Here is a 12,964-nt window from a genome sequence, read left to right on the forward strand (position 1 = left end):
ATAACTTCTAAATTTTTACCATTAAGAATGATGATTGTGACTTTACATTATTAGTTAAACATATCAGTCTTCTATAAATAACGTACTGAAATGCATTTATGTGAGTTTATTTTGCTGTGTTTAGCTTTTAAATACTTTTTAAAGAATTTAACAGAGAGTTTGTGCCCCTGGCAGAGAACCCTCTCTCTTCTTCTGCTTCCCCTCCTCTGAGTAATCAGGTAGCTCACTGAGGTTTGCATTTCTCTGCTGGTATAACTTGGATGTGCATAGTTTTGTATGCAAATTGCCTGAGAAGTGTATTTTAACAGGAGATTAGGAGATTCTATGAATAAAATCACAATACTAGTATATTTTATGCTGAGAGTCAAAGTGATCTCCTTTGTCAATCTACACAGGTAAACAGTTGGTTTCTTGAGAGGACTGTTGTTAAATCTGAAAAGGAAGATGACAATCAAGAAGTGCTGGTCCCGTGCAACAGGTGTGCTGTCACTGTCCATTTCTTCCAGCTGTGTCACCAGCCTGCCCCCTCCATCCGTCTGGCCACCTCCTCCCCTCCTTTAAAACCAGAGTTGAAGGCCTTCTCTCCCCAGGAAGCTGCTCTTTATCCACACTAGTAATTACTAAATGTTGTAACATTTAGTATTTTTCTCTTCTGGAATAAGCATGCTGAAATGGAAAGGACGCTAAATTAGGACTTAGAAAACAGGTTTTTGATTCTGTTTCTCAAACGGGTACTCTGTTTCCCACTAGTTCTGCAAACGTGGGTATTGCTGTCAATGTCTCTGAGGTTCAATTTCCTCATATTTAAAGTGGGAATAATACCTGTTCCTCCCGGTTCATTTGAATCATTTAAAATCAAATGAAGGTATATGTATGAACTGTGAACTCTAAAGCATTATTCTAATACGGTGTAGATATAATATTAATTAAGAGAATTAAGTTGCAAGGGCAGCTCTGGAATTCATTGACCATTCATAGGTGTATCACTTAAACTCTCTGGTCCTCAGTTTCAGACTCTTTATGCTAAGAAGGATTAAATAAGACCTACCTACTTTATAGGGCTGTTGTGAACAACATCTTAAAGCAAAGTGAGCTATAAATAGACATCATATAACTAATTTCCTGTTGTTATTAATCTGTAGAATATGTTGGTTCATTCATTCGGTCATCGTACAAATAGTAAATTACCATGAACCATAGTAGGAAGTGGAGTAGATTAGGAGATTCAGGGGTAAAGTAATATGGTCCCTGACTGCAAGGACTCAGTAGACGGCCACATGAAAAAAATGTTCACGACCTAAGGGCCCTGATAGAGACATGTGTGAGAGCCCAAGTGCCAAGGTGGACGTCTAGGTGATTACATGTTCCCTGAATCTAGAGAACACATGCATTGCATTGTGTTTATTCATTTATTCATCCGTTGACTCAAGCACAAACTGCATGCCTCCTAGGCGTCAGGCACCATACCAAGTTCTGGATATCTAGGGATAAAAAATGAAGCACCCCTGTCTTCAAGGAGCTTCCACTTGTTGATGAGGTAGGGGAGGAGGGATGCGTGCTCTGAGTTCAGCAGGTGTTTGGTCATCGCTGACTCCTGAAGAGGACACTCCTTCAGACACGTGGGGAAGCACTTCGGTTGACTGAGTGGGTTTTACCTTACAATAGTTCTGATTCTACGAAATATCCATACTTTTGAAACTTTATAAGGAGTTGCATTCTTATTTATATGAACAAGATGTATAACACTTCTCTGATCTTCTGTTTGTTTTCTTACTACACATCCATTTGAAATGTATGTGCATCATAGGAGTTATTGCCATTTTATAACCTTCAATTTCTAGGAAGAGACCTTATATTTTTAGTTTTTGCAAGAGCTCTTTATTTCTTAATGGGGAAAGATTGAAGTTTTTCAGCACTGGCTTTGAATTAGAGCTCTTTCACGGACTAGCTCTGGGAGCCTCTGTTTATTCTTATGTAAAATAGCAATAATGACACCTATTTTGCAAAGTTGTTTGAGGATTTCACACAATATATATAAATTACCTGAAAAAGTGTCTTGCAGTGATTAGAAGCTCCACAATGACAAATGTTATTGCAATAGAGCAATTTTAGATTAAATAAATCTTTAGATACAATGCCATACATGCAAAGGAGGTAGAAACTTTCATTTCTAGATTATATGTCAAGTATTTAGAACTCTCCAAATAATTAACTTTCATTTTTAAAAATCTAGATCTGTACAGTCCAATACAGTAGCCATTGCTACATGTGACTAATACATGCAAATTAATGAAAATCAAATCAAATAAAAATTCAGTTCCTGGGTAGAACAAGATACAGTTCCAGGGCTCAATAGCTGCAGGTGGCTAGTAGCTACTACATCGGGCAGCTTATACACAACATTTGGTGCTATATCACATCTAGATATTTGGTATCATATGAAGCTATGCTTAATATTATCCAACATATTTTTATTGCTTTTAATACAAGGGTAAACATGGGATAACCTTAAGAATAAATAAAAGATTATTGCTTTATAAATGTGTCACATTTAAAAGATCAAGAATCATCCCGAGCAGGTGATAATAGTCATATTCTCTTCAGAGCTAACATCAATTTTATTGGCAATGCAAAAGAGAAGTCAAGATGGAAGTGACTTATTTCTCCAGGGTCTGTCAACATTTTGGAATAACTACAAACAAGAAAACTGTATTTGTAAAGAACAGAATGATACAAATGAAAATAGTCACCTGTTTCACGTGAAAGGTGAGAAACAAAGGCTTCCACTGTGGAAACTGCAAATGAGAAAGTTTTACTGACTTTAAGATATATTAGAATATTTATAATGTTACCATAGGATGTTTCTGAAAACTGACACGAAAGGATGACTCAATGTAACCTTCAGCTTCAGTGCAGGACAGTTTCACTGCAGTTGCCCTCCTAGAGAACGTTTGGGGTGGCTTGAAATCTTAAATGCTTTTAAAAATTTCTGAGCTTCTCGCTGAAGGCCTCCTTAAACCACTTCTGTATTTCATTTTCCGTTCTAAGCCATGTGCCTTCTTTACATCCTCCCTCATGTTACTTACCTTCCCCCTCCCGTGGCAAGTGGTTGTACCAGTACCAGGAAGATGGCAGGGCTGAGCGGGAGCTGCTCGCCGAAGGCAGCTGCGGGGCAGGAGGGACTGGGTCCCCGGCCTCCTGAGAGGGCCCACCTGGGTCTTTCGCTGTGCCTTCAACAGGCTATTTACCTGATGGTCACAGTGTGTCTGCCCTTTCCTCATGCTGGGGCAAATCCCCGGCAGCGTCGCTTGTGTCGGACACATTCATTGCTTCTGGGAGAAGCACCAGCCAATGATGGACGGAGATCAGCCCGTCATAACTGGGTACACAGATTGTTTCCTCTTCTTCCCACTTCCTCTTCCAGAAAACCTGACACCTGCTGGGTTTACTGGGATGTTTAGGTGGCCTTAGTGGAAAGTAACTGAAGAGGTACATAATGCTTGCTGGCAGTAAGATACTTTTAAACAACCTACGTTAATTTTAAAGCGGAAGTCGTATTCTTGGAGAGCAGTCTGTCTCTCTCAGTGTCGGTGGTGATGTACAGAGTCAAATGTGAAAAGAAAACAGTCGATTGGTTACATTGCATTCCCTCTGCACTTCACACCCACCCTCGTCCACTCCGTCTCTTGGGAGCTGGTCACTGCGGCTGCAGCGGTGAGCAGCTGGGCTTCCTGCAGGGCACACGTCTTCCATCCGCTGGTCAGTTTTCTCAACTAGCCTCACATACTTGTCAGCTCGGTGCTTCTTCCAACCTGTCCACTGGCACAGCGAGAAGCACAATGGCTTTGACATCAGAGACCTGGGCTGGAATCTTGATGCTGCCACCGCGAGGTGGATGCTCTCATCCTCCACCTTTGGCCGCTGCGGAAGCAGAGACTGGGAGAGGCTTGCCCACGCTCATCGGGTGAAATAAATAGGAGAGCAGAATCTGCACCCGGCGGTTCCGCTCCAGAGCCCGCATCGCTCCATGTGTTTTCAGGTGTCCCGGGAGATCACCCAGCTGATCCTGCACATGACCTTCCTGTTCTTGTCACATGCATGTACCACCTGGACCATTTATACTCAACATTTTTTTTTCTTTAAACTGTCTTTAAATTAGGTTATTTGAGGGTGGAGGGAGCTTTGCCTCATTTTAAACCATATTCATAATATCCACGCAATCACTGATGTCATTACATTTTTTTCCTAAAACATATTAAATGAATCTATGTCTAACAAAAATCGTAGTTTAGATATATGCTACCTACAATTATCTTATAAACAACCGGTGGGTCTGACATACAGTGATCCATAGATAATGTTTCAACAGATAGAAGCTGTTGTTATCACGGTTTACCTTTCACTACTCCATGACTAAGGACTAACCTAGTCCTTAGAAATGGTACATTTTACAACTGAGTTTGAACACACATCAATAGTAGAGCTTCAGTGATTTGAAGTTGAAAACGTTTTTTCCTTACAGTGGCCAGCAGACCGTGTTAAGGGTTAGCACAGCCAGTATGTTTCATGCTGGCTGTAGGAGACCCTGGTGGACCGCCTCTAGCCTCGGCTGTTGCTGCTGCATGGTGCCCCGTGCAAGGCAGGTACTGAGGAAACACACCTGTCTATTAAGCAGAAGTTTGTTAAGTGTCTCCTGTGTCCTAGACACAGAGTCAGGCACCGGGGTAAAGGGCCCACAGCTCAGTGGTTCTCCCTGCCCGCCGAGGGACTTCTGTGCTAGTGGGGGACCCAGTGAGTAAAGCGTGGCTGCACACAGGTGGGCACCCCTCCTGCTAGATCCTGAGCCCTTTGGAGTCGGGACCCTTTTATGCTCCTCTGCATGTTTTGTCCTGGCGTGCGGCCTGACTCATAGTAAGCGCTCTGAGTCTATTAAATGCACGAATCATCCCTGCCCTACAATTCAGCACACCTTTTAAGAGATTAGAATATTAAATTATACCCGATTCAGCTCGTATATTTATGGAATTAGTACTCACAAATAATCACTCAATTCCTCTGCTTTTACAAACTTTCCTACAACAATATATTTCAATTTTTTTTTTTTTTTTTTTTTTTTTTTTTTTGCGGTACGCGGGCCTCTCACTGCTGTGGCCTCTCCTGCTGTGGAGCGCAGGCTCCGGACGCGCAGGCTCAGCGGTCATGGCTCACGGGCCCAGCTGCTCCACGGCATGTGGGATCTCCCCAGACCGGGGCATGAACCCGTGCCCCTGCATCGGCGGGCGGACTCTCAACCACTGTGCCACCAGGGAAGCCCAATATATTTCAATTCTGAATGTAATCCTTCCCCTTTACTCCCACCACACAGATGGGAGCAGGATGCTTCCCACTTCTATCCGGCGGCAGAGTTAAAATCCTCTCCTGGGGGAGGAGGTGGTGTAAACACTGATTTCACCCATTTTGTGTTGATTCTTCTTTATTTGTTTATTGTAGCAGATTCTGGCACTATCTATCTCAGTCTAACCCCCATATATATCGACTATACCCTGAAAACTGGATAAAGCGCAGAGAAGCCATATTTATTTCTGGGTTTGCTGAGAAGGCAAAAATGAACAGAGTATGTGGTACAAAGAAGGCAAATAGATTCTTTTTTTAAAAATAAATTTATTTTATTTATTTAGTTTTGGTTGTGTTGGCCTTCGTTGCTGTGCATGGGCTTTCTCTAGTTGCAGCGAGTGGGGTCTACTCTTCGTTGCAGTGCACGGGCTTCTCATTGCGGTGGCTTACTCTTGTTGTGGAGCACGGGCTCTAGGCATGTGGGCTTCACTAGTTGTGGTTCGTGGGCTCAGTAGTTGTGGCGCACGGAGTTGCTCCGCGGCATGTGGGATCTTCCTGGACCAGGGCTCGAACCCTTGTCCCCTGAACTGGCAGGTGGATTCTTAACCACTGTGCCACCGGGGAAGCCCAGAAGGCAAATAGATTCTTTGTTTTTTTAAGATGAATATTTTCATTTTAATTAATAAAACAAAAATGAAACAATGAAGACATATATTGGGACTTCACTCATTCACCAATTATGCAAGAAAAGTTTTGATTAATTAAGATAATAATTTTTGAATCCAGAAAAAAATATTTCCTCAAGTTCTGGTGCTATTCACGTTGTAATGGCTATAGACACAGCACACTTTTAAGTTTGGTCTCCATTATTAACATTTTCTACACCACTTTATGTCTAGACAATCAACAAAACATAAATCAAGACCTGATTTGCATTTGCCAATTTCTGTGGTGGAAATACTCCCACTGTGGTTGATTTCAATCTCACTGTTGGGAAGAGATGCACATCATTACAGTTGTCTCCCAGTATCCACAGGGGATGGAATCCAGGACCCTCCTGCAGAAACTAAAAATCCATGGATGCTCAAGTTCCTTACATAGAATGACGTTGTATTTGCATATAACCTACCCACAGCCTCCCATATACTTTTTTATTTTTATTTTTTAAACATCTTTATTGGAGTATAATTGCTTTACATTGTTGTGTTAGTTTCTGCTGTATAAGATCAAGTGGAAAGAAGTGTCCTTTTCTTGTGGAGAGAATCATGTAAACTCCTAATCCGGAAACTGCCGTGTGTGTCCCTGGGAAACGCTGGGGCTGGGAGACAAGTGCAAAAACGAGGGCTAAAAACAAAATGTGGCTTGTTTCATGGAGTGCCATGACTGCCTAGCACAGCCCTGGTGGCTTCTCCTGTTTGCTTGTGTCTGGGGCAAAGTCAAGAGGTTGTGAAGAACACTTTCATCTGAGGAGCTGAATCCTCTATTTTAACCAGCAGACTACAGTCGTGGTGCAGTGTTGGTGCTGGTGTCCTTCCAGTTCTGCAGGGTTCTCATAGACACGCTGCTCAAGCAGGCGCGGGTAAATACCGCTGATGCATTTGTTGTACCTAAGGATGATACAACTTCTTTGTGTCTTTAGGCAATGCAGTGTCTTGGAGAGCTAAGCTGATGGCTCTTTAACAGGGAGGAGGGGCTTTCTAGAAAGCCCACCAGAGTTAGGTTTACCCTACAGTTATGAGGGCTCGTAATACTTCTGAATAGTTCACATTTCCAATTACTTTTAGAGGCAAAGAACCTCTGCAAAGTAGACCCTCTTCATGCTGATGTTTTGGAAAATGGAGGTTCATTTCAATTCCTTCAGGCAGTGGAATAGAATATAGTAAACAAAGGCTCTCAAGTTCAGAAATTAATCTTGATTCTCTACCACAAAAGGTCTGAAGTTCTGGGAAGGTAACATCAGCTTCCTTGGGCTGTTTCCATGCCTCCATGACAGCAACTCGAGAGAACCAATAAGTTTATAAATATGCAAAATCGTGGTTATAAGGTCAACATTAGTCTTTGCAAGCTCAGCCATGCCAATGGATTTGAATGTCGCAAACACACCATTCTCCAGCTCTGTCCCCGTGTGGTTTTGTGTGCATGGAAGGTCCTTCCCTCGTTGCCTGGAAAATGGGTTTTCATGTTCTGAGATTAAGCTTGAAGTGCTCAGCGCCAGTCAGAGTTATGTCACCCCATCCTCTGTGTTTCCATATCACTGTGCTTCGTCTCTGGTGGTAACTGTCATTTCCATAGTGGGCGTGTATCTTAATTTATGTACTCCGAACTGTGGCAGATATTACACTCTTTATCTTCTATACTCCGACTTAATGTCTGGCTTTAAGTCTCCATCCCGCAGCCTGGTAGACAATTTCTTCTTAAGCATAGTCGTGGCACGTCCTCTTTCCCAAGGAGAATCTGACAGGCTGACGCTCTGTTTGGAAAGGAAGGAAAACGCTCCTCCTCCCCCGTCTCTCATTGTCTCTGCTGAAGCAGGTTCTCTCTGCTTCCGGGCCACTCTCAAAATGCCAGGAGTCTTGGCAAGGCTGGTACCCTGAGTGCCTTGGGCGCCCCCTTTCCAGGCTGCTATGCAGCCTCTCCTGGGAAGTCTGCCCCACCCTCGGGGTCTCTCCTTACACGAAGATGACAAATCCAGTAAGGATCCCACTGCTCTGGAGACTGCAGACCTGTTTCCTCCTGGAAGAGAAAAATCTCTTCTCCTTACCCTGTTGCTTCTCAAAAACCCTCTCCCTTCTCCTCCATCAGCACAAGCTCTTATACATTTTGGCTTTCACGGATGACAGACAGGATTTTGTTCCCAATACGAACATGATGATGGCGGAGAAAAGAATCTTTCCCCTCTGTTCTTACTCAAATTAACAAAGGGACTGAAATGTACAATCTCAATTTCAGTGACTGCGTGAGGCAGTGGGTATCTGCGGACTCCCAGATACATGACATGGTCTGTCACAGACAGCTGAAACAGACACTTGAGGGACCAAGCAGTGGCAGATCTTAGAAAGTGCCAACGTAAGCCCACTTCCAAAGGGTACATACCCTCCCGGGAAGTAAAGAAGCTGTATTTTGTATTCCTAACAGCTGGAGCAGGCATCTGTGTGGAGCCTAGTGAGCAAGGGGAGGGCTGAGATCAGGCAGAAGCTGTGCAGAGGAAGATTGGGTAGGGAACGCTTCTCTCATCAAGCCTCAAGGAATCCCCAAAAATAATGTGCGAAGGAAAATGGACAGTGCCTGGTAAAATCAAAGCTCAGCTCTGAATAAAAAGAAAGAAGCACTTACGAGTATTAGGAGACATAGAACTACAAAGGCTTCGGATATTAGAATTGTCCACAGAGTATAAAAACATCTATAGTACATTAAAAAAAAACAAAAAAAGCAACTGGTGTGAAAATATCTGTTTAAGTGGAAAACTATAAAATTCATCTAGCATACTGAAAAAACCAACTAAATAGTATTTGTAGAAATTTTAAAATGGAATGCTTACAATTTAAATCTAGGTGTGTGGGTTTAACAGCAAATGAAGCTCAGTTAAAAAGAGAATTTGTTAACGGAAGTTAACAAGAATTTTCGGGAATGTAGCAGAGAAAGACTAAAGAGAAGATATGTGTGAATGAGAGGTGAAGAGACTTTGAGAATAAAATGGTAAGTTCTATTACATCTAATCAAATTCCTAGAGAAAACACAAAGAATGTTAGAGGACAATATTTGAAGAGATAATGGTGGGGAAGTTGGAAGAAAAGTTGAAAGTTGAAAGATTCCATTTCCAACAGACCAATGAATCTTAAACAGGATATGGGAAAGGAAACCCACATCTTAGCGCCAACGCGGTATATACTGCCTGATACCCAAACCGTGCAAAACAATGAACAAGCAGCCTGAGAGGAAAGTTACTTTACTTTCAAAGAAACAGGACGTAAAGTCGCAGACGGTGTTTCAGGAGCAGCAAAGTGGCCAGAGAATGGAAGGACAGCTTGGGAATTCTGAAAAATTGTGAGGAGGATCTAGAATTCTCCAGCCAGGGGGAGTGAGGCCAAAATGAAGATATTCTCTAACACAAAAGGTACACGCACAAGAATTCTAAGAGTTTGCCACCAGACCTTCACTAAGGGAAATTCTAAAGCAGGTGCTTCAGGCAGAAAGAAAGTGATTCCAGATGGAAAGACTGAGACTTCAGAGGAATGATGATCAGAGAAGGTGGCAAATAAGTAGGAAGACCTAAAATAACATTGACTGCAGGCATGTGATGGTACTGGGTTAAAAGAAAATGAGATAGAATTAAAATGGAAACAAGAAATACCATGTAAGTCTATAAGTTGGGAGGGGGAAGTAAAGCACTCTTTTCAAAGCCCTTGCTTTATCTAGAAGGAGGATAAAGGTATTAGATTAAATACGTGTGTTTGAATTTCTAGTGTAACCACCAAAAGGAAAGCAACAGGATAAAATTTGCAAACACGTGTATGTGAGATTAAAAGGTTTAATATACCAGGAAGATATTATAATTTTAAATTAATATGTCACTAATAATATAGCAAAGGTAAACATAAGCACAAAAAAAAGTAGATGGAATATAATAACATTGAGAGATTTTAACACATACTTATTCTCTTGGTAATTGAGAGAATAAATAGCAAAAAGAAAAAAAAAGACATTGAAGATTTAAATAACATGATTAACAAAGGACCTAACAGAAAAATATAAAACACTGCATCCAACACATGCCAAATGCACACTTTCTTCAGATATCCATGGACCACCACAAATATGGAGCATGGGTTGGGCCATAAAGCAGCAACAAAAATGAATGAACTACAGACACATCGATGACATGGATGAATTTCATAAACACGATGTTGAGCAAAATAAGAAAGAAATACAAATATACGAATATAACTCTATATAAATTCTAAAAGCAGGTAAAACATTTTGTATGTAATGTTTAATTCTATATATAGGTTGAACTGTTTTGGTTTTTCTTTTTAATTTAATTTTATTTATTTTCTTATACAGCAGGTCTTTATTAGTTATCCATTTTATACACATCAGTGTATACATGTCAATCCCAATCTCCCAATTCATCCCACCACCACCACCACCACAACTCCCACTTTCCCCCCTTGGGGTCCATACATTTGTTCTCTACATCTGTGTCTCTATTTCTGCCCTGCACACCGGTTCATCTGTACCATATTTCAAGGTTCCACATATATGTGTTAATATACGATATTTGTTTTTCTCTTTCTGACTTACTTCACTCTGTCTGACAGTCTCTAGATCTATCCACATCTCTACAAATGACCCAATTTCATTCCTTTTTATGGCTGAGTAATATTCCATTGTATATATGTACCACATCTTTATCCATTCATCTGTTGATGGACACTTAGGTTCCTTCCATGACCTGGCTATTTATTATAAATATTGCTGCAATGAACATTGGGGTGCATGTGTCTTTTTGAATTATGGTTTTCTCAGGGTGTATGCCCAGTAGTGGGATTGCTGGGTCGTATGGTAGTTCTATTTTTAGTTTTTTAAGGAACCTCCATACTGTTCTCCATAGTGGCTGTATCAATTTCCATTCTCACCAAGAGTGCAAGGGGGTTCCCTTTTCTCCACACCCTCTCCAGCATTTGTTGCTTATAGATTTTCTGATGATGCCCATTCTAACTGGTATGAGGTGATACCATTTTTAGGTGTACAATTCCGTGGCATTAAGAACATTCACAATGTTGTCCAACCATCACCACTATCCATTTCCAGAATTTCTTCATCATTCCAAACAGAAACTCTGTACCCATTAAATAATTATCTCCCCATCTCCCTCTGCCCTGAGCTCCTGGTAATCTCTTCCCTGTTTTCAGTCTCTATGAATTTGCTTCTCCCAGACATCCAAGAGATTAGTTAAACGTTTTTTAAAAAGGTTACCAGTGGCAGGGCAGAGATGGGGATACAGAATGTGGAAGATGGAGGTGGGAATGAGTCTTTTCATGCCACTTGTTTTGAATCACTGAACTGGTAGTCTGTTGAAAAAATTAATAGATGAATAATTGAATGAATGATTGAAAGTAAATGGGAGCTATCTTAGTTACCTACATATGTAAGGGATACATTCCTGGAGGAGCCCCAGTCTTTCTCCCCAGGATTCTAGGGTCAGAGATTTGCCTTCCCTGACTCCTGCTTGGGAGGGGGAAGGAAGAAGAGTAAAGGAGAGAAGTCAGGATGACCACTTCGGACACAGCAGTCCACTGTCCCCACTGGACAGTGAATTCCTGGAGGGCAGGAATTTTCATCTTATTTATCTTGTATCCTCTACCTGGATCAGTGAAGGCACAAAAAACTGTTATGTTTCCCTAATAGAAATTAAATATATACTTAAGGAATAATGGGGATAGTTGGGAGGCTGAGAAAATGGAAATAATTTAAGAAATTCATCTTGGTTTTTTTCCCCAACAGTTATTGTGATTCTGTTTTCACCCAGTAAGATGATCTTAGAAAAAGAGACCTGAGAAGTCCCTTGTTTTGCCAAATGTCATTGTCAGTTAGTGCAACTAAAAATGTATCCTGAAGTGACAATCCCAGAAGCTGTGGGTCAGAGTGTGCAATGGTTTCCTCAGAATGTTCGGAAATGCTTTAAAATTGGTGATGAAGCTTAATGTGCTATCTTTCCTGAGGCATTTGCCTAATAGAATCCATGAAAATGCAATCCCACTCCTTGAAATTACACTCGTGTTAGTAATATTACAGTGAATACCCTGTGGAGAAAAAAAGACTCAAGGTGAGCTCAAAAGGGTTTATTTTTGTAAATGTTCTGGCCCCAAAGTTATTTTACCACCAATCCTCCCATTGTCATAACTTTTGTGACTCTCTAGTTTATTTCACTGCTAATCTGCTTAGTGATTATTGGCTTTTTCAATTTTAACAATAAAGCTGTTGGTTGTTGAGGAGAGGTCAAAGTGAAGCATGACACAGTCGCCTGAAGGTCTCAGGCACACTGAAATTGTCAGTAGATTGCCCAGCACGTAAAAATGTCCCTCCCCACCACCTTTTTTTGGAGTTTAGCAGACTGAAGGGAGACGTGTTAAGTTAAATACCAGGAGCCCTTCCTTAGTACTTACCGTGTTTTGGCCGCCCAGCACCCATCTTCCATTTCCAAGAACACCCCACCTTCCTTTTGAGAAATCAGCTTTGCCTCAGGACTGTGTTCCTTTCTCCTCTGTCCTTTCCTTGGCTAGAGACGGGCTTGTGACCCAAGCAAAGCTGATACTCGGACGGACTTTGAGTTGTTAATGGCAGAGACCAAAAAATGTTGGCATTTCATCCCCAGCCAGCAACGGGCCCCGCGGGACTTCTGCCCTTGGCCCAGGGAGCTGCCTGGGTCCCTCCCTCGGCCCCCAGGCTGGTTCCCCACCCAGGAGCTGAAGCTGAATCTGGCCTCTTACCCTGACACTGAATTAAATCTTGGAGACAGAGTTTTGGGTGAAGTAGAAAAGAATAGCTTTATTGTCTTGCCAGGCAAAAGGGGCTACAGTGGGCTAGTGCCCTCAAAACTGTGTCTCCCAACCTGGAGGGGGTCGTGAGG

This window comes from Mesoplodon bidens (assembly GCF_964165515.1).
Source record: "Mesoplodon bidens genome assembly, chromosome: 16".
Taxonomy (NCBI): domain Eukaryota; kingdom Metazoa; phylum Chordata; class Mammalia; order Artiodactyla; family Ziphiidae; genus Mesoplodon; species Mesoplodon bidens.